This window comes from Notamacropus eugenii, chromosome 2, assembly GCF_028372415.1.
Source record: "Notamacropus eugenii isolate mMacEug1 chromosome 2, mMacEug1.pri_v2, whole genome shotgun sequence".
NCBI lineage: Eukaryota > Metazoa > Chordata > Mammalia > Diprotodontia > Macropodidae > Notamacropus > Notamacropus eugenii.
The window spans coordinates 367279506-367303001 of NC_092873.1; the positions used below are offsets into that span (position 1 = coordinate 367279506).

Genomic DNA, 23496 nt, shown 5'->3' on the forward strand with positions numbered 1-23496 from the left:
CATGGTTCCATGTATGGATGGTGTGGTGGTGGTTGGTGGATCACCTGTGTTTTCTTGATGTTAATTATTAGGCCAAAATTAGCACAGGCAGCAGAGAATTGATCCATACTTTGTTGCATCTCAGCTTTAGAGGCTGCATTGAGCTCACAATCATCTGCAAATAGAAAATCATGCACCAACATTCCCTCCACTTGGTCTTGGCTTGTAGCTTTTTGTAGCCTTTTCCTCAGAACTATCTTTAGCCAATTGCCTTCAGGAGATCCAATCCATCAGTGCCTGTGAGGGTCGAGAGAGTGAGCTCAGAGAGAAATTCAGAGGCATTTCAAATGCCATTTTGTTGAATATTTTTTTTTCTCGCCATAGAATCAATATATACAATGTAGGCTGGGCTAGTGTTTCCTTAAAAGGTAGTTTCTTAAGTAGAAAAGGACAGTGTAGGAAGAGTTATCAGACTCTTAGGCTTCTGACTGGTGACCAATATGGCCAGCTGAGAGAAGTGATTATTTCTCTCTCAGATTAGTCGGCAATTTTTGAATTACATTAAATTGAGGGACTTTGCTGATGGATGAGATTGCCCAAAGCTAGCCACCCCCCCATGCTTTTCCATTTTGAATGGGAAACTCTACCCAACTAGAGAATCTTACAAATAATTTTATCTAAGGTGAATTCTGGTTCACTGTGTTCCATTCAGTCAGGTCTGAGTAGATAGCCCAGCACTGGAGGTGATCTGGGAGTGATCAAAGTGAAATTGAGAGTGATGCCCCACAGCCTCTCATTAAAATGGACCCACCTCTCATTATAATATTCATTCTTTTCATGAATTGTTAACCAATGAAAGTTGATTACCACCCGTAGGAGCATCCTTTCTTCCAAGGGCACATAAGTCTTTTTAGTTTACATAATATTTAATTCTATTTGTAATTAAATCTGATTTTATAATTAGTTTCAGCTCTTATTGTTTACATCATCTCCCAAGGAAAAAGAACTCATGAAATCACAAAGTGAGGTTACTTCACTGTCATTTGATTCATCAAAATGGCCACTCTCCCCCAACCACTTTGTAATTTACAGTTTTAGGCAGTTGCCTGGGGCTAGAGTGACTTGTTCAGGGTCACACAGCCAGGATGTGTTCAAGCAGGACTTGAGCCCAAGTCTTCCTCACTCTGAGGCCAAAGGATCACAACACCCCATAGGAGTTGTAAGATTTGGATGAGATGATATTCTGAAAGTTATTTCTAAATCTTTCCATGATATTTAAATGGCAGCTATCATTACAATCAGAAGCATTGTTTTTCAAGCACTCTGGGATAAACAAAGCATAAATGGTAGATAAAGAGCTGAAACTGAAACCACACAGGTGGGGTGGGCTTTCATTAGAGTATCCTTGAACCAACCCTTCCCACTCCTTTTTGAAGGCTAGTCAGCTTGGTTGTTAAGAACATCCAAGGATATCCTTGATGGTAGAGAGAGGAATCTAGCCCATTATGTGCAGTGGAAACTCTCATGTTTTTTACATGCATGAAACATGAACATGATCCAAAGAATCCTCTGTCTGCTATGTTTTGAACTCCTGTCCCATTTGATCTTGGATGTGAATTTGGGGTACCCCATTTTGGATTTGCTGCTCTAGCATTAGACCATAAAAGGGTATTGTATCTGTGGGTTGCTGGTAGAGTAGCACCTCTCTCCCAAATCCCCAGGGGTTTAACTCCTGGGTGTCTATCTGTAGCAGCAGGAAGGAATCAAGTAGTGACTTGAATGGATGATATAACTTGGGTGGTGATTGCAGACTGGATAGGAACTTAGGGTGAAGTGAGGGGGAATTGTTGTTGGTGAGAAATGACTCCAGACTAAGTGAACTCAGCTCTTATTTGGAAATGTGTCTCTGAAGAGCCCTTGGACTCCAGTCTCAAGGAACAATACATGGGAAAGAAGTCAATCCCTAAAAACTTCTGTCTTAAAGAAAACAAGCTAGAACCATGAAGATGATATGATACATTCTTGACATCATCTGGAGTTCCAGTATCACTTACCCATAAAAGATCCCTTATCACTCCTGCATCACTTAAGACTAAGACATTTTGTAAACTCGTTCATTATTGGGAGCTCACTTTTCAGTAGCACCACTGGTCATTTCCAAAGACTTAAGAGTTCATACCTGGAATCAACAGACTGGTAGGAACATGCTTGCTCATCTGTATTACTGAACTGTTTTATCTGTCTTGGAAATGAAAATTTGAGACTTTCTTATACAATGTGTTTGTGAAATTCTATGTCTGGCATTGGCAAAGGAGGATACCTATAGTGCCTTGTAACTGAACTAATCTGAGTATTTATAATGGTTCAAGATGAGGCCTTAGAGAGTGAGATTATTGCTGTATGTCACAAAAATGGAATGATCATCAATGCTCTCCATTATATGGAGGCAGGTAACTAGTGTCTGTGGGGTCAGTAGAACATAAGGAAATTCATTCTCTGCAATGATTGGTGGACCAGCTTGAACATAACAGCTCCTCTTCCAGAGTTAGATTGACTTTCTGCTTTCAGATTCAAGTGTCCATATTCTGCAAATGGAAAGACACCCTTGGGAAAGTTTGCCATTCAAAGCCAGGAGCTTTAATAGTATTTCATATTGATCTTGATTGTTTATATGTCAGTAAAATTTTGGATCATAGGGTCACTACTAGAATGGGAAGTCAGAAGTCATGTAGTCATTTTATAGATGAGAAAACAGACTGAGAATGGTTAAGTTACATACCCAATCTCTCTCTCTCTCTCTCTCTCTCTCTCTCTCTCTCTCTCTCTCTCTCTCTCTCTCTCTCTCTCTATATATATATATATATATATATACATACATACATACATACATACATACATACATATATATATATATATATATATATATATGTAGTAAATAGTCCCAATGCTCAAACCTTGAAATTAACGATTCACCTCCTACTTCTGTGCATCTGCATGAGTCATCCTTTATCCTGGAGATGTATTACCTCCTCATCTCTGCTTTTTAGAATCATCTTTCTTCAAGGTTCAGTGAAGATGTCATGTAATCTGCACAGTATATCAATTTTCCTGTTGTTAATGTTCTTTTCTCTGTTCAAATTGGCTCACATTTACTTACCTGAGCCCATGTTGTATATCCCCCAGTAGAATGTAAGTTTCGTTTTTCTGTCCCAAATGCCTATATTGGGGATAGAAACGATGGACGAACTGAACTAAATTGGAGAAGTGATAAAGGAGCTATGTTTTGGTTCCAGCCTAGATCTGCTTATCTGAATTTCACCAGCTAACATATTCCAAATTCCCTAACCCTAAAGTTGGCTAGGGCCCAGAGAAGACAGTATGACAGTGAATGCTGATACATGACAGGAGAAAGAGGTTTACAGAGAAACTTTCTGAGAGGTCCAAACCATTTAGTTTCATTTACATTGATCAGGAGTCCCCAAAAGACATCTTTTATCAGGAAATCTCATTGTTGACCTATCAGCTAATAATCGCATTACTTGCTCAGATAAGAAAGTAATAATTATATTATCGTGAACATCAGTAATTACTGACATGAAAACATTAAATGGAAGCTAGTTTCTTATGGCTTGAGATTGATTTTGATATTGAAAAGACTGTAGAGAAATACATTAGATTCCAGACTACTCATCATAACCTTCCAGAGGGCATCTCCTTTTCTAGGAGAAGTAACTAATAAACATTGGTCAAGAATCCCTATTTATATTCTTATTTCAAAGCAATGACTCTTCACTATGGCAGACTCCTTTTGGTTCCAACTCGAGCATTTGGAACAACAGCCATAGCATTGTCCCGCTTATCTGCAGTACACAGATTACAAGGCATGATTGATCATTCCTGAAAATGAGTCCGCATGGAGTTTAAGGAATTTGCAGACAGGAGTTTTATCCTAGCTGTCACCACCATCACGCTTCATTACTCTCAAGGAAGTGGTCCTGCTGAAAGTACAGAATAAACTACTAAGGATGCCCAAAGGGAATTGTTGAAGGAAAGTGGCCAAGAAAACTTGCTAAGATTCTCATTCTGTAGTATGTTACCCTATGTATGACAATAAAAGTTAGCCCAGGTGAATTGTTAACAGGGTGGGGATAGATGTAGAATTTTGTATTAATGGGAGCTTAGAAATAATTTTAAGGCACGTAAAAATGTAAATAAATGAGGAATATGTGTGAGAAGAGCTTGAAAAATGGGCAACACTGCTAAATATCTCATAATTATCTTGACACACATTTGGGTGGTGTCTCAAGGCTAGACTCATGATGTCTCATAAGCCAGAGGATTTGTCAGACAGTTAAGAAGGCATCCTAGATGTTGCTCTCTTTGCATCACTACTTTTCATTCATTTCAGCCAATCTTTTTAGGAGTTGTAGAGCTGGACCAATATGGATTCCTAGGACTGTTATTCAGACCTTGGGGTCTATGTCATAAAGTCTGTCAGCAGTAGGATTTGTGAAGCCTCCATGGGTCATCTCTGAAAACCATTCTCAGACCGGCTTGAAAGTATCAGAGCCATTAGCTGTGGGGATACTGCCAACCCGTCCTTGAATTGTGTTTGCAGCAGCCTTCTACCTGAAAATCAGTGCTCCTGGTTGACAGAAACTTAGATCTAACATCTTTAAACTTTAATTAGCTCTGCATGTCTCTGTGTGTATACATTTATAAATATATGGACAGACGGTAGAACCTCATTCTTCATGGATTCCGTATTCACAGATTCACCTACTTGCCAAAATTTACAAGTACGGGCAAACTTTGGAGATATTGCAAGTTCAGTTCCAGATTACCACAATAAAATGAATGTAACAACACTGAGTCATGCCATTCCTTTGGTTTCCCAGTACATATAAAAGTTATGTTTATATTATACTGTAGTCTATTAACTATGCAATAGTATTATGTCTAAAAAACAACGTACGTACCTTAATTAAAAATACTTTATTGCTAAAAAGTACTAGTTAGTAAGTTATAATCTTTTTTGCCAGTGGAGGGTCTTGCCTCAATGTTGATGGCTGCTGACTGATCAGGGTGGTGATTACTGAGGGTTGGGATGGTTGTTCCAATTCCTTAAAATAAGGCAAAAATGAAGTTTGCTGCTTGAATTGATTCTTCCTTTCACTTTGAACACTAAGAGGCCATCCTAGGGTTATTAAGTGACCTAATTTCAGTATTATTTTGTCTCAGGGATTACAGAGGCCTGAGGAGGAGGAGATGAGGGAACAGCTGGTTGGTGGAACAGAGAGAACACATATAACATTTATCCATTAAGTTCACTGTCTTTATGGGCATGGCTTATAGCACCCCAAAACAATTACAATAGTGACGTCAAAGATCACTGATCACAGATCACTGTAACAGATAGAATAATGAGAAAGTCTGAAATATTTTGAGAATGACCAAAATGTGACATAGTATGAGCACAAGCTGTTGGAAAAATGACTCCAACAGACTTCCTCAAAGCAGGGCTGCCACAAACCTTCAGTTTGTAAAAATGTAGTATCTGTGAAGCTGATAAAGTGAAATACAACAAAAGGAGGTATGCCTACACTTGTGGTATCTTTCTGATCATGTGAGGACATGGACAGAATGACAAAAAATTTGTCGCCCAATGTGAATGTTCTCAGCCAAGGTTGTAAAAGGTGACACTCTTTCATTCTGTTTCAGCTCTCATACTATAAACAAGTATTCTTTTCACTGCCTACTTAGTGCAACATTTTCTCCATTTTTCTTGGTGATTTTGCTGTTAAAATGGTCCCCAAGTGTAGTGTTGAAATGCTGTCCAGTGTTCCTAAGTGCAAGAAATCTGTGCTATGACTTATCAAGAAAATATGCATGTTAGACAAACTTTGTTTAGGCACGCGTTATGGTGCTGCTGGCTGTGAGTTCAGTGTTAATAAATCAGCAGTATGGTGTATTCAGAAAAAGGAAGAGGCAATTTGCTAATGTTCATATGAGTCCACTCTGGATAGCACTAAAGTAAATGTTGTGACCAGAGTGTCTCAGAAAGCTAACCTTGTATTTTCCCTAGGAGCAATGGTTCAGCTATGTGGTACAGTGGATAGAGCACAGGGCCTGCAGTCAGGAAGACCTGAATGCGAACGTAATGTCAGATACTCACTCGTCATGTGACCATGGACAAGTCACTTAACCCTGTTTGCCTCAGTTTTCTCATCTGTAAAATGAGCTGGAGAAGGAAATGGCAAATCACTCCAGTATTTTTGCCCAGAAAACCCCAGATTAGGGTCGTAAAGAATCAGATATGACCAAATAACAATTCGGTGTTTCTGATGGCTTTATAGAACTTGACTACTGTGTATGACAAGAATCACCCGTATGTATATTTTGTGCATATGTATACGTATGTGCATTTACATGTATACGTATAAACCAGGAGTGGGGAACCTGGAGCCTCAAGCCTACATGTGTCCCTCTAGGTCCTCAAATTTGGACCATTTGACTGAATCCAAGCTTCACAGAACAAATCCCCTTAATAAAATGATTTGTTCTATAAAACTTGGACTCAAAGGGCCATGCCCAAGGACCTAGAAGGCCACATATAGGCCTTGAGGTCACAGGCTCCCCGCCTCTGGTTTTTAGAAATGCATCTACAAATGTTTAATACATAATATATATATTTATGTACACATCTATGAAGATGTATCTGTGCATGTATAAGTATACACATACATATAAACATATGAGACTGTTAAAGCTTAAAACTTCACTGAGACTTTTGGGACACCGTGTATTTTGATATCTATTGTCATATCTATATCTTTGTCTTGTTCATGCCCATGTCTATATCTATTCTATATCTAGAGCTGTATAATCTATCTATGTCATCTCTGTCTCTATCCATATCCCTTTATTTCTCTACTCTTTTTGAGAATGGATCTGAAACAGGAGACAGAAGGGTGGTTCTCAGTTTAATTCAGTTCAGTTTAATCCAACAAGCATTTTTAAGTGCCTGCTTTGTGCAGACTCTGTACCAGTTCCTGGAGACACAAAGAAAAAATGAAAACAGTCTTTCCCTTCAAGAGACTAACATTATAATGGGGGAAGGGGGAGGGAGGGACAAAATGTTCACCAAAAATTAAACATACAATATAAACAGTCATTTTGTGAGGGTGGGCACTGGCATCTAGAGGAATCGGACTAGGTTTCTTGGAGCAGGTGACAGCAGCTGAGCTTTTCAGTTAGCTCTTCTGTGAGGACAAAGGCGAAGGGATAGAGCCTTCCCGGCAGGGCGGATATCCTATGAAAAGGCATGAGATGGCCAATGGAACGTCATATATGGGGAAGTATGAGTAGGTCAGTTCTACAGGAACATAGAGTACTTGAAGGGGAATAATAGTCAATAATCCTGGAAAAGTAGGTTGGAGCCAAGTTATAAAGGACTTTAATAGTCAAACAGAAGAATTTCTATTTTATCTTGGAAACAAGAGGGAGCTATCAGAGTTTCTTGATCAGGGAAGTGACGTGTCAGGGCTGTGATTTAGTGATATTACTCAGCTGTGAGAAGTATGGATGGGAACAGTCAGGGAAACCAAGTAGTCTATATGATGAGGGTCTGAACTAGGGTGGTGACTTTGTGGAGGGATGGGTATGAGATCTATTATGGAGGTAGAATTGAGACTTCAACTATCTCTACAGCCCTGAGAAATATGTGTATGTGCATGGAGGGAGGCGCAGAGCTCAGATGAAGAGATAGTAGGTAATATCAGAGTGTGGTGGTTCCTCAGCACCTACCTCCCAGAGTTGTAGTGAGGAGCAAATGAAATAATGTTTACAAAGCACTTAGCACAGTACCTAGGATATAGTAGGTGCTTAATAAACCCTTGTTCCCTCCCCTTCCCCCTTCCACACTTTTCCTTGTCAAATGTCAGATGAAAGTGAATCAAACCAATTCAGGTCATCCAAAATAGGAGAATGATATTGTTAAGGGAGTAAGGGGGGAAGAGCAGACAGGATCAGCTATATCGGAGACATGATTGCAAATGTTAAATAATAAGTTAAGGGATAGAGAGGGTTGGAGTTGTGAGGAAGAGTATTCTGAAGCTGAGTTTGTAAGACCTCACCAGTCTTAGCAGAGCATGAGAAGACATCTGGTTATTTCTGAGCAATCCCCCTAGGTGGGTCAGAGTGGTGGAGATTGGTGTTTCCAAACCATATGACATATGGGGAAAACATTGGAAATCTCTGTTGCAGACCCTCTGCCCTCTGTAGGCTTAACGAGGGGAGTCTCAGACACTTGGGAGGGACTGGTGTGATCAAAGAACTAGAAAGGAAAGAAGCTGGGGGCTGAATGACAAAGTCATAAAAGGAAGAAGTGAAGGAAAAATGACATTTTTAGGTTTATTGGTTTTAAGAAGTAAACATTTTAGACAGTAAAAGTTTTCTAGACTGGGAACATTTGGTGCAAGTCTGAAGAATGGGAAATATTGGGTTATGGGATACAGCTAAAGCAGTACACAGAAATCAATTTATATTCCTGAATGCTTATGTTAATGGGAGAGAATCACTAACATTTTTATAATTTTTTAAAACTGTGTTATATAGTCATTTTTTAGTCATGTTCAACTCTTCTTGATCCCATTTGAGGTTTTTTTTTTGGTAAAGATAATGGAATAGTTTGCCATTTCCTTCTCTAGTTCATTTTACAAATGAGGAAACTGAGGCAAACAGGATTGATTTGCCCAGAGTCACACAGTTAGGAAGTGTCTGAGGCTGGATTTGAACTAAAGAAGAGGAGTCTTACTGACTTCCCGCCTGGCAATCTCTTTCGTCTGCCATCTAGCTGACCCTATCAATAGGTTAGCTATTTTAAATAATCTTTATGAGAGTCTTTCTCAAAAATGAAATTAGAAATGTAGATCCTTCAAAGCAAGGGTGAGAAACCTGTGGCCTCAAGTCCACATGTGGCCCTTTAGGACCTCAAGTGCAACCTTTTGATTGAATCCAAACTTTGCAGACTTTTGTGGCCCAGAGGCAGCAGGTTCCCTAATCCTGTAGTAATGAAATATCTAATTCATTTCTCTGCCCCCCCCCCTCCCCCAGTCCTCGCCCATTTTGTTCTGGACACCACATGGCTCTAAGACTGGTTACTTTATAACTTAAGTTGAAAATTGAGAAGAACCAACTTTCTCTTTGTTTCCATCAGTGATTTTCTCTTTACTTTGGTCTTTTCATTTTGCCTAATTAACTAAATTTCTGTTTTGTTCAATTCTATTTTAAAAATTCTACCAACTTATGTGGATTTCATAGGAAACACAGAAAAAGTTGAATTGTTTCTAAGTAACAGTTGTGCTTACACTCAACTTATTAACTCAAGACCAAATTGTTGTTTTTAACATGCTTGTATTCCTAATATTTTGTAATGTACTTGGAGACTGCTCTATAAATTTCCTCAGCATTCTGAGGTGTGGAGGATTCCAGATATTTAAAGAGCTTTTTCTTCTATGTTAAAGATTTTTTGTTTAGTGGACTTACTTTTCTGTCGAAAAATAGAACTTTGAATTTTGTTCTCTATAATCCCATACTTTTGATTTTTCATTAATTTTTAATGGACTCTAGTCTAGTATTCCCATTGTTAAATTAAATAGTAATGGAGGAAGAGGGCATGACTGTCTGGTTCTTGCTTTTTAATGTAATTTTAAATCAATTTCCCCATTTGTTCATATCACAGACAAAATATTTTGTATGTTATTTTAATAAAATTCAGAAACAATACTATGTTTCTAGAACTTTGAATATAAATTTATGCTAGATTTTCAAATGCATTTCTGTTGTCTAGTGATACTTTATTTTATTTTTCTTATCATCAAGGAACCCATTACTGACTCCACACTAGTATAGAATGATAAAAAAACAAAACAAAACAAAATGAAAAACCAAAACCAAAAAGTTCAATGTCTTTTTCATCTCTGATATGAGGGTTGGGCATTTCACACTTAGAGAAATACTGTCCAAGGTCCAACAAAGCACCCTAATTGTTTTATAATTGACTCACCTAATGCAACTGAGTGGCATTATTTAAATAATCTAAGCTGTCAGTGACCTATATTAGTTACCAAATTGGGCAGATGTCTTTATTGGTACTATCTTAAGCTGGGACTGCATTTTTAATAATTCTTCGAGTTCTCATTCTCCTAAGGCAGTCTAGAGAAAGCAGAAAGAAAGGAAAGTCCTCCAACTGGATACGTAAATTAAAGGAGGATATTTGTTTTCCTATTTCCTATCTCAGAAATCTATCTCTATATACAGTTCATTTAATAACGGTTGCAAGTTATTCAGTTATGGAACACAAAGGAGCCATGCTAAGACGTAGCCCTGTTTTATACCATTAAAGACTGATATCGTACCTATCATGATACTCTCTTGGCCCATATTGATGTTGGCAGTAGTGTGTTTTTATCTGTAATATGGGTTCCAAAGAAACATTGATGGCTGAGGATCTACATGGAGGTCATACACTTTGTACCAAAGAGGATTCCTTTTATTGAACCAAAGGCTAACATGCTGAAAATAGCCTCAAGTTCTTCTAGGCTATTTTGGGATAAGTTAGCACATGGTACAATAGTGATTGGCAGTGGAAAAATTGTGTCCAGATTCTTCCATCTTCTCTTACTACTGTGTAAAAACCTTGTATTACAATTTGTTGAGGGAAAACTGGAATAGGGTGATTGCTGTTTTTAATGTTTCATTGATGCCTTGTATTTCACATCCAGAATACACACTCTCCTTTCACATACCAAAAATGACCTTCTCTTATGTAATTCAGGGCTCAAGTCTAGGTATTTGCATAAGACTTTCCTCATTAGTGGAGAGGATGCTGCCTGTCCATTCTGTACCTTCATGAGAGGTGGAGTTAATGAGAGCCAAGAACAGGGTAGTATGTCCTCTCTTGAAGCCAAATGCCAGAAGAGCAACTCTCATCTTCCAAGCTCTTTCCAATTCCACCCTTCTTGTAGGTTCAAAGTGATGAGTTATCATTCTCTCTAGCAATGAGGAAAGTCTTATGTAAAAACTTAGGCTCAAGTCCCGGGCCACATTTATAATGAAGAAAACCAGTGAAGCAAACCAATTGATAATGATGGCATCCAAGAGTGTAGGCAATATATTGTGTTCATAATCCCCTACCTCTCTATTGCAAGGAGTGAGATGCTTACACACATTTTCTCCAAAGTTCACTTTTATTCCAGTGCCTAATATATTTACTTCATTTTAGTCATTGTATGTTTTCCTTTCCTAATAGTGCTTAGTTCACTCTGTACCACTTCATGCCAGTCTTCTCAATATTCATTCATATGCCCATTTTCAAAACTGTTTACAATCTGATGGGCTTCTGCTTTGTTTCCCAATTTTTGTTACCAAAAAAAAATGTTTCTATGAATACTTTGGTGTATATGGTTCCTTTTCTGCTTTCTAGTAGAATGTCTGGCTTAAACATACTATAGAATGTTAAGGAAATGTTTTGATGGAATTTATCTTTCCACACCAATTGTATATTGCTTCCAGTCCCTAAATCTATTTTCTAGCCAATGTTGTTTTATTATACCTGATGTTTCATCTCCCAGCCTATGTCTTTGTATGGATTCTCTGGCATTCCTTAATAGCTCTGATACTGTCTTCTACAGAAACCTTTTTCTGATCACTCTAGTTGTTTAATGGTCTCCTCTACAAAATTAATTACTTTTATTTATTCTTGAATATATTTCATTGTTTTTTGGGGGGCGGGAGGTGTATGGATATGTGGATTGTTTGTAGAAGGTTCTGAATTTAAAACTCTGTGGGTAGCTTAAACTGATTTTCAATTGTGGAGCTTCCTTAATGACTTGGCTAGTTGTTTTACTGGGGTGTGTGTGTGTGTGTGTGTGTGTGTGTGTGTGTGTGTGTGTGTGTGTGTGTGTGTGTGTGTGTGTGTGTGTGTGTGTGCTCCTATCAAGCTAAAGGCTTGGCTTACCAGTACACTGCTTTCCCAGGTAAGCGACAGTCAAAGTTGCTTTTTTCTTATTATTGGCTATCATGTAACTGAAGGAGAAACTTTATGAAATAGATCAAATGAAGTGCTATTAGATCATTAGATCTTTGTCAGGGGTGGTTAATCAAGGAAGTGGGTAGATCCTCATTCTTGTATAAACTCTATCTCTAATCTCATTGTTTCAACTGTATGTGTTTTTTTTTTAGTAATATTGAAGAGCAAAATACATTCAAGATGGAAATGATCATTTTCAGTGCAATGGAGAATATTCAGCTCTAAGGTGAAGCTAAAGAATGATGGACCAGTTATTACAGAGTGAATAATTCTTATACTCCTTGTTTAGACATGTACTGTGTATGTATAAGTCCTCACCTTTTTCTCAGAGGCTACTGTTCCCATGAGGTTACAATAAGAAATATGTTTGGCCACATCTTTTGAGTTGGCATTTGGGAAGGGCTCAATCAGAACCCTTCATCATCCAGAACCTTGGACCGTCATAAGCTGCTAAATGAAAGCAATACAGTGAGACTAACCCTTCCAAGTTCTATCAAAATGTCATATTCTTCTGTCAGTCCTTTTCATCTTTTGTGGGCATGATAGAAATGCTTTTGGATTCCCCAAAATATTATTGTGAGGAATTATTCCTAAGGAGCTAAAGTCAATAGCTGTCAATTCTCTGGGATGTCCAATGAGGCAGAGATAAGGTAAATGATGGGGTCTATGGGATGGGCTATTTCTATGGAAGAGTACAATGGGCAGGTAGAACACATACCTATAAAGCAGGTCTCAGATGTAATTTACTGAACATATTGTTGAGTTTCTTTATCGGTGTATTCAGTATGCCCATTGTCTGTGAGTGTTAGGTTGTGAACAACCATGAAAGCTAAGTATGTGTGTGTGTGTGTGTGTGTGTGTGTGTGTGCATGCATGTTTTCAAAAGTGTCTTGAAGTTCTTCTTTTCACTTAAATCATTTTCAGTTTGAAGATTTTATGTTCCTAGTTCGAGGATGTCATCTTTCCCCTGTTTTCTTTGGAGAATGACTCAGAAGGTTTTTCTTTGTTATTCTTTGTTTTTGGTTTTACCTTTTCTAATGTTTCTGAGAGACAGTGTAGCATAGTGGGTAGAGTTGGTTTTAGAGCTTGGAATACCCGGGTTTAAGTTCAGTCTGTGACATCTCTAAACTATTTGACCCTGGGCAAGTCATTTAATTTCTGAGGCCCTAAGCAGCCCTCTAATACTATAATTTGGAGAGAAGATACTGACTTGTATTGGTAGGAGTTTTCTTATTCAGGAGTTCTCAGGATCAATGAACTAACTCCCAGTTCTGGTCCCTATCTTTTTCTTGGTGTTTCTACATATCTAGGCAGATTTACAAGGATTTTCATGGGAATTAGCTTTTATCTTTGTGTTTCTGCCTAATTTCTTCCCCTAAATCTAGAATTCTGTTTCCTGTTTTCTTCCATCCAGTTTGTCATAGATCTCAGTTTATTAATGATTCTTTCTTATGTTTTCCTTACCTCATTTCTTTTCTGAAAAAAGTTAACCTTTTGATTCTTTAAAACTTCTTACCAAAAAGAAACTTGACTTTTTCTGCCTCTGTTTTCTCTGCCCTGCTATGTTATCCATTTGCTGTTTCCCTGGTCATTTTTTTTTCCTATTTTCCTCTTTCTTATCATGGGAAGTACCAAAAATACTTTCCACAAGTCTCTTTTTGGCTTGGACATCTTTTTTTTTTAAGTCTTTCTTGACTTGTTTCCCAGTCTACTCTAGCATAGAGCATAGAGTTTTCTGCTTAGTGATCTTCACAAGATTCTGGTTTTTACTTAGCCACCATTCTTTGCCTGGGTTCATCTCTGGGGAAGTCTGATAAATTAAAAAAATACCTATTGACTACTCCAGAGACAATGTACTTTTGGATCTAAATTGTTATTTTAATGTGAAAAAGAGGATAACAAAAGAATTACTCAATGCACAATATGAATTAGGTATTTATTTCCACAAAGCAATGATAAGCATATAAGAATTACAGTGTGCATTAACAATACGATTTAGATGGGATTCAGTGTCTTAACTTGTTACTGGGAGGCTAATTAATATTCAAACCTTGTTGGGATATCAAAGAATTTTTGCAAGGCTTCAAATGAGTCATGTGGCATTTCACCTCTGCTGGCACTGTCCAATCAAACAGCCAAGCCTGATCTTTCTGGTGGTCTGTCTATGATACCGACTCTTCTGTTCTCATTTATTGCTTAGTCTCTCTCTCCCCATTGTTGTTCAGATGCTGGGGAAGGGGAAGATATCCGTTCCAAATCTTTAGATTTGGTTTAGATTTGGTTTAGCATCAACAAGGTTGATGCTAAAGGAGGTAGAAACACACTGGAGACAAAGGCAGCCAGGGGTCCCCTGATACAAGTCTAATTGAGTCCACCCTCCACATAGGGAGGAGCTGACCCCACTGCCATTATGTTAGGGTAGATCAGGGTTTTACTTTTCTACTCTGTTAAATCATTCGCCTATGGGGATTTCAGCCCATACCTATGTTGTCTTTTGTTTATTGTTTTCTTCAGTTCATTGTATTTGTCCTCAGTACCCAGCACAGTGTTCGGCATATAGCAGGTGATTAATAAACCTTTACTGACAGGTTGATGGCTGTGCCAGTTAGGACACTGGATGCCATCGTTTCTTTGGCTCAGTGACCAGTTGGGGATTCTCAGTGGATGATTTATACGTAACTGGAAGCTATTGCCCTCAGTTCCCTCTTTGTTGGCCAGTAATGGCAGCTGCTCATCTTTTGGGCAGGGAATAGAAGGGAAGCACCTATTTGCACCAATATTTCAAGTCCATTGTAGAAAGAGTAGGGAAATCACATAAAGCCATTCTACTTTCTCTGTCCCAGCTTGTAGTGAAGGCAGGGCTTATCTCTAGGCTTCTGACTGCCTTCCGGCTTCAGTAGACCCCTGTGGCCCAGGGCTGTCAGTTCTCAGCAGGAAATCTGAACCAAGGTGAAGGATAAGCAGCCTCTCACCTATGACAGAACTCATCAAGCCTGTCCTTTCCTCCAATGACACTCTTGCCAACTGTTAGTATTTCAATTCTAGACCTTGCCTTGCCTGCCTTTACCTATGGTACTTTCATGCTTCTCTTGGTCTTATTTAATATCCCAGATACAGTCCTTGCTTGCCTAGAAATCCATTAACTAACTGCCAGGACATTTTTGGCTTTTCTGGATTCTAGTTCTATGACCCCTACACACAAGACACAAACTATAGACAGATAAGGAAGTTAGAGTGTCACTTATACAAGTCTCTTGGTGTGAATTTATTCAGTTTCTTACAGATCTTCCCTGTTTGCCTAATCTTCCATTTGTATGACTTTCCTTCTGCCCACTCTGAAAATCACTCTCCTTGCTTCTCAATGTACCCAAATTCCACCTAGGCTCCTATAGAGTTATCCTTCTCAAGCTTTCTTGGTCATTAGAAAAATAGGGGTGTGTGTGTGTGTGTGTGTGTGTGTGTATGTGTGTGTTCGTGTTCGTGTGTGTGTCTGTATCTGGGCTCTGAGGCTTTTGCTGAGCTACGTGTTAAAGCTGTTCAACTTAAACCCTTACTCAGTGGCTTATCTCATATTCTGAACTCTAGAATTAGCTAACCTCTCGTCCTATCCAGGCACAGACCACCTTGAATGGAAATCTTGAGCTTCAAACAACTTTGAAAGATTTAGGAATGTTGATCAACACAGTGACCAACCACAATTCCAGGGGACTCCAAAGGAAACACTCTACCCACCTCTTGATAGAATGGTGATGGACTCAGAGTATAGACTAGGATATGTGTTATATACATACATGTATTAGTGTGTATATATTGGGCTGAGAAATATGTATGTATTTGTATATAGGTGTGTACATGCATGCATACATGTCCATGTACACATAGACCGAGACACAAATATGTATGCATGTATATATATGTATATTGTATATATATAGGTCAAGATACAAATGTGTACATATATACACGCACATGTATAGGAATAGATGATACATATATGTTGCATAAGGCACCACAAAGCACACATGCACATGCAATGTATATATCCATGTGCATAATACATCGAGAAGTACCTGGTTGTGTATAGACTAAGTCACATGTGTGTATATGAATGCATGTGTATGTATACAACACTCATACATGCATGTATATTTACATAAATGTATATAGATGTATGTATGTATATCTGGTGTAAGTGGGCATATATTTATATGTCAATATATATGTATTATAGACTGGGGGACATGTGTATATAGGCATGCATGTGTATGTGTATATATAATATACACAGCATACACATGCATATAGACTTTATAGGTACATGTATGTATTGTGTACATATAAAACATACATGTGTATATATAGACTGAGGAGTATTTATATATGCAATGTATACATGTATATAATACATATACATCTATGTATATTATATATACCATATATAATCTATATCTCACATACTTACACATGTCTTTATTGGGTTTTGTTGCACTGGTCTTCTCAATGGAGGTTGAGGGAAGAGGGAGGGAGAGTATGGATCTGAAAAGAAAAGAAAATGTAATTTAAAAAACCTCACATCTCTAGGACTGACTATCTGGGAAGTCAGAGTGGAAAAGAATGTTAACTTAGGAGTTGGAAGATCTGTGTTCAAATCCTGGCTCTTCCATTATTTTGCTATGTGACTTTGGGCAAGGCACTTCACCAATCTGGTCCTCAGTTCCTCATCTGAAGAAGAGGAAGTTGAACTCAATGGACTCAGTGGTACCTTCTAGATCTTAATCTATGATCCCCCAGTAAATAGTGACTTCATTTCTACTTACAACTCATTGGTGCCTGCCTTTAATACTTCTCTAACAGACTGATTAGCTCAGCCCTTTTGATCTCCAGCAACTCATCCATGTTCTCTTTCTCCATTGTTTTCTGCTCTTAAAGCCTTTGACTCCTTTGGGACTCTAATAGCTGTCCCAGACTCCCTTCTGAAATTTTCACAATTTTTCCCTTCCCTGAGAACTTAATGGTCAGAGTTAAATGCTTCTATTATCTCTTTTCAAACAACATTGGTCTTAAACAATTGCAGACCCCAAACTCAATAATTATACTCAATAATCCTACTGGCTCCAGCCAGACTAGGTATATCTCCCATATGCACATATAAAATCTGGGGAAGGTATTTGTTTTAACTAAAGGCAAAATTCATTGTCATCCTCTAACTTCGGCCTTCAAACTTGGAGTTGCTAGAGACTATGTTTGATTCCCCAGGCTAGCCGCCATTTTTCTTTGGCTCTTTGCCCTTACCTTGGAATAAACACACTCCAGGGAAATCTCAACAACAACAATAGCAAAAGCTTAATTATAGTTTATTTCTAGTGTCCCTAGCAGAAGTTATCTTCCCACAAAAGTACTCAATGTATTAAACCTCAATGACATTCAACAAATAATAAGAGTATCTCATTAGGGACAGTCTTTATTTCTTCTACTATGAAAAATGCATGACATTCAAAGGACACTTTGAGTCTAATGAGTAAATTCAGAAACACTCAAATAACTCATTAGAATAATTATATGTTCATAGCTTGATCAGAAAGACAATGAAAGGTCCAGCTTTCTTCTTACCAGAGTCTATCTCTTGAGTCTCAGTCAAGGGAACATCAGTAGCTCAAATCTCTGAAAGCCAATTTGTAAGGTGGAAGGGCAAATATTCCCCACCCCAAATACCTTTCAACTTCAATTGAGGGAGCATGTGAGGGATTTTGTTTCCCACCAGTTCCATTAACATAGTTTTGCATGAGGAGGTGTTAATGTATTAATAAGGCATTAATATTGCTCCTTTTATGAACTGGAAGGAGTATCCTATTGGTTAATGGAAAATGTCCATGTTCGCATAGTAGTTCTTAAAAGATAGTTTGAGAGTCAGTTTGAAGTTAGTTTTAACTGGAACCTGCAGTGGGGGAAGTACCTGGCACCCTGAGGGAACAGGTTAGGATGGAGAACTCTTACCATCAGCCACGATGTCTAGCTTGGAGATACTCATTCAAAAGGATATACCCTATTCAGCAGCTGGTGAGCCAGTTTGGAAGGAAAGTCTAAACTTCTGCTCTCTTTCTTCTTGCTTGAGTTTTGAAACTGGACCTAGAGGGAGAAGAGCTGAGAGATTTCAGTCAATCTCTGCACTTTATGAAAGATCACAGTAGTTACCTCTCAGATGATTCTATCTGAGCTTGAAGCTGGAGGAGAAAGCCTGAGATATCTAGAATAGCAAACTACCAAGTAAAAATGTCAGAAAATTTTTCTTATGAGAAAGAAAGTTTCTTATGAGAAGTAAGTCTCATCTAGCATTGACACAACCTGTCCAGCATACAGGCTATACTGAGTGGGAGTAGTGTATAAATCAGAAATAGAAAGACTTTGAAGCTCAGCTGTACTAGAGTTTTGAGTTGCTTTGGTCACATCAATTTCCCATATGTGTGCCTTTCCTCTACATGTGTCCAATTTACTATATGTGTTGTACTCCAAAATTACAACCAACATTCTCATAGATGCTGCATATATTTTGTAGGACAGTGTGTCTCAGGTTTCTGGGTCTGATTGTTTATAGCTAGTGTTCCTAATATGCTAAAGTATGCTTAGTATGCCAAAATAATGCCATTTTAGTAGATGCTTTTGGTAAGAGTTGATTATGATGCTTACTGATTACAGTTAATGGGAAGCACACTGATGGGGACTCATAAACCAAAGTCTTAGAAGAACAAACCCATAGGCTATTCCAGAACCTGTGGGGATTACCCTGGGAACTCCAACCACAAGTTGGGAGGAATGTGCTGGAGGGAATGTCTAGCAGCAAAGCTTTTTGCCCAGAAGATATCCATCTCGAATGGACACTCTACTGGCTTTATTAGGTGTCCTATTCTGTGTGAGTATTTCAGTACTAATGTAGGAGAGAGGAGGGGAAGAAAATCCACCTTCCTCTGTACCCCCCATCAATTTCTTCTCAGAGGGCAAGATTGCGCCTTTATTACAGATTCTACCAGATTCTACCAACCAAAGTTGAACTGTTTTCTCAAATTATCTTTTAAGGATCACTGGTGCATTGTCTCTTTCAGTTCACCCAGAGGAAGGAAGGTATTCACATTTCTTAAGGAATCTTTAGGTGTTAACACCTTGTCATCTGTGATTAATTGAGCTGAGGAGAAACCAAATCCCATGCTCCCTTGCAAAACAAAGGGCCACACTCAGTAAACTCATTGAATTTAACTTATCAAATTGATCTGGGAACTCTCCTGTCTGTTCCTACTTAGAAAGGTTCAGTCGAGTAGCTGTGTGCTATTTAAAGAATGCTTTCACAGGCACGCTGGATCCTTAAAACAACCCAAGTGAGGCAGGTAATGCCTGTATTATTACTAATTTTACATATCAAACTGAGGTTCCAAATGGCTAAATAACTCATTAAAAGTCACATGACTAATAAATCTGAATTCAGGATTTCTGACTGCTATTTCTGTAACATTGTATATGAGAATAAGCAAAGGATATAAGGCAACATCTGTATAGTTATTTCCTAAAGAGACTCATGTCTTTTGTGTACTTCTTTTTGCTTTTTATGTATTTTTTGGTGTACCTCTTGTATGTTATATATATAACACACATATAATACACAAATATATAAACATACATGTAGGTATGTGTGTGTATGTGTATGTATGTATGTATGTATGTATGTATGTATGTATAAAACAAACCTCTCTCCTAAAGAGAACCTTGTGTACCTTTTTTAGATTGCTAACCCAGTCATCTGTGACACATAAAAATCCCAAAGACAAGATACTCCAAAAAATTTTAGATTTGAGGACAGTTTGTTTTTCTGGCAGGTTAGCCTGCCTAATCTGTGCTTGGCCCAGCTTGGTATTAAAAAACATTTTTAAAACTGGACTCCTCCCTTCTTTACTCTCTTTCCCTTTCCAAGACTCAAGTTCCCTTAAAATTCTAGTCCCAAAATGACCCTAAGAGGCTGGGAAAAGGGGGAAGTACAGAAGTGAGTGTGGGAGTTGAAATTTGCTGTGCATCCAAGGAGAGTGCTCCTTTACTGTGAACTGCCTCATCCCCAACTTATTGCTGTGCTCCTGGTGACCTGTGCTATTCCAGGCTTGCCTGGAATAAAGAATGTAAGAACAAGCAGGTGGCCTTGTCCAAGCTATAGATTTTAATTTGGGATGAGGGACTAATGCAGAAAGGTCCTGAGCATATTCTCCTGTATCAATGATTTATAATTAATATAATTTAATTAATAATATAATTTATAGTTAATTATTAATTAATATAGTTAATTATTAATGAATAATGAATTAATGAATTATAGTTAATTATTAATTAATATAGTTAATTATTAATCTCTATTAATATATGTAAATGTATAATTTTATTTTTATGAAATCTATATGTAACTTTTATATATGATTTATTAATAATTTTAATGAATAAATTCAATACTACTTGAGGAGAAAAAAGAGACTAATATAGCTTTCCTTCCTTTGATGCCAAGTTATGTCTCTTTCTCATTCTGTTTGGATGACTAGCCATAGATGTGCTTGGAGAAAATTAGGGAAGATCTTTGGGGCTTGGGAGAGAAGTGAATGAAAACCCTGTTGGCTCTGGGTGTCTGTGACTGAAAGCATGTTGTGGAACATTAAAATGAAAGAAGGAAGGAAGCAAAGAAGGAAATAAATATTTATTAAGCTCCTACTTAGCCAGGTACTAAGCACTTTAGAAATACTATTTTATCTTCACAGCAATTCCGGATGGTAGGTGCTAATATAATTCCCATTCTACAGATAAGGAAACTGAATTAGACTGCAATTTTTTAAAAAGTGACTCATTTGGGGTCAGCTAGTAAGCACCTGAGGCTGTATTTGAACTCAGCTCTTCCATACTCCAGGCCCACTGCTCAGTCCACTGTGGTACCTAGCTGCCTCTAGGAGAACAAACAGGAGACAAGAGAAAACCAGTTACATGTGGAAGCAAGGGCATTAATATAGACTTCCAAAGACAGAACTATGTAGGGATAGCAAAGAAACATATAGATAGATGCAGAGAGACAGAAGAAGGTAGGCACACTGAATGAGATGCTGAAAGACATATCTAAAGAGGTACAGAGAGACAAATACACAAAGATCCAGAATGAGCTTCAGATTACAAAGAGACAGAGACATAAATACCAAGAAACAGGAGACATAAAGGGACACAGAACCAGAGACGCAGAGAGACTTTGAGTAAGCACATGATGAGACAGAATGAACCTGAGAGACCAGAAGCAGAGCCAGTTGTGTAGATCCAGGGAGTAATGAACATGAAAGACACAGAAAAATGGCTACTCAATGAGACAGAATAAGAAAGGGATACCCAGGAGACAATATCAGAGATGCTGAGAGACTCAGGGAGACAGATACACAAAAAACACTAGACAGACAGATACACAAACATATATACACACACAGAAAAGACATAGTTGTAGAGACAGTGAGAGACTTGCAGAGATAATTGGAGAGAAAGAAGAGAGACAGAAACAGAGAGAGTGAGAGACAGAGAGACACATAGTGACAGAGATAGAGACACAGAGACATAGAGAGACACACAGAAGCAGACAGAGAGACAAAGACAGACAGAGACACAGATAAACAGAGACAGAGAGACACACACAGAGACAGAGATAGAAACAGACACAGAGACAAGGAAACAGAGAGAGAGAGAGAGAGAGAGAGAGAGAGAGAGAGAGAGAGAGAGAGAGAGAGAGAGAGAGAGAGGGAGAGAGGGAGAGAGAAGGAGAGGCAGAGACAGAGAGGCTCCTGAAGAATAAACTACTCTCTACAGTGTTCATTTCACAATGAAGGGAGACTTCCTGGCCTTGCATTTTCCACATAAACACAGCAGTGCTGGATAACATTAATAGGTCCCTGACTGATACATGAGAGCAGAATCTGTCCAAACCCACCAGCCATTGACGTCACAGATGCAGTGGCTCAATGCACTCATTCTTGCTCCCCCTCCCCATTTATATGTTTGACCCTAACCTTTAACAGATGTTCAATTCTTCTTATTTCCAAAAGAGGAATTTCAGTCGTTGAGCTCTGTGTCCTCTCTGGATTGAATGCTGTAGCAAAAACAAAATTTGAAGTTACAGGACTTTGAAGTGGGACTCCTGCAATAAAGACTTTCTGGGCTGTTTTGGCAGTGTCTCTCACCATAAACTGCCCTTTTCCCCAAGAGAACAGATTTTAATAGACTTTGGCTTACCTGTCAGAGGCAACAATGAGTGCAGATCTGGGGATATCCTGGTTTACTTTATGACCCTTATTTTCAGGATTTCATGTAGACTCCACAGAAGCCCAATTGTCCTTTAGTACCAGACAAATTGTTTCATTAAATTTATTCACTCCTCTAGCAGTTTTACCTCGAGCTTTGGGTTTTTTCTTAGCCTCAGGCAATGTCTGTCTTTATCCTTCAGGATAGACTGGAGCCCCAGACAATGGGTGTGAACAATCCTAAACCAACCACAAACATTGCACGTCCGGTGTTATTGACAAATGGAATGCTTGGCATAGAAAAACAAAGATGCTCCAAGTTGCTTTTCAGGATGAAGAAGACCTCCTAGGATAGGGAGAGGATACAGACTGGACTGTGATTATATTAGGATAGGGAATTCCCAGAAAATCCCCTCAAACAATTTAAGATGCTAATGAATTTTTAAAAAAGCAGTGCGATAGCAGCTTTCTTTGTGGTGGTAAAAGAACTGGAAATTGCAGGGATGCCCATCAACTGGGGAATGGCTAAACAAGTTGTGGTATATGATTGTGATAGAATACTATGGTTTTATAAGAAATGATGAACTCAACGATTTTAGAAAAACATAGAAAGACTTGCATGAAATAATGGAGAGTGAAATGAGTAGAACCAAGAAAACATTGTATAGGTTAACAGCAATATTGTTTAAAGAATGACTCTCAGTGAATAAGTCATTTTAACCATTACGAATACCCAAATTCACTACAAAGGGCATATGAAGAAAGATGCCATCTGTATCCAGAGAAAGAACCGGTAAGTAGAAGTATGTAAAGAATAATTTTACCTATGCATACTTACATATATGTGTGTATATATATATATATATTTCTGTAAACACACACACACATACGCACACACACATATACACACACACATATACACACACCTATTTGTGTCTAATGGTGGCCATCTCTATGACAGGGTGGGAGAGGATAGAAAAAAAGAAATTTACATAATAATTTTGCTGCATATTTGAAAGGGATAGCAAGTTGTACAAAGTAGATTTGCAGTTTCATGCACAATCATATTTTTATTACACTGTTATGAAAATGCTTGCTTTATTCCATTAATTAAAAGTTCCATAGATTAAAAAAATT

General features: G+C 38.2%; 1 long non-coding RNA gene across 3 annotated transcripts; it reads right to left on the reverse strand.

Annotated features, from left to right (window-relative positions):
- Positions 1–6949: 6949 nt before the first annotated feature.
- Positions 6950–22882, reverse strand: LOC140528688 (uncharacterized). 3 transcript variants are annotated; one of them, XR_011975264.1, is made up of 5 exons: positions 22352–22881; positions 22129–22208; positions 20959–21032; positions 16533–18196; positions 6950–7291 (listed from the first exon to the last, which is right to left on the reverse strand). It is a non-coding gene; the product is annotated as an uncharacterized lncRNA (long non-coding RNA). The 3 variants fall into 3 exon arrangements; XR_011975266.1 differs by lacking the exon at positions 20959–21032 and having other exon boundaries at positions 16533–18211; positions 22352–22882; XR_011975265.1 differs by lacking the exon at positions 20959–21032 and having other exon boundaries at positions 22352–22880.
- Between the last annotated feature and the right edge of the window lie 614 nt (positions 22883–23496).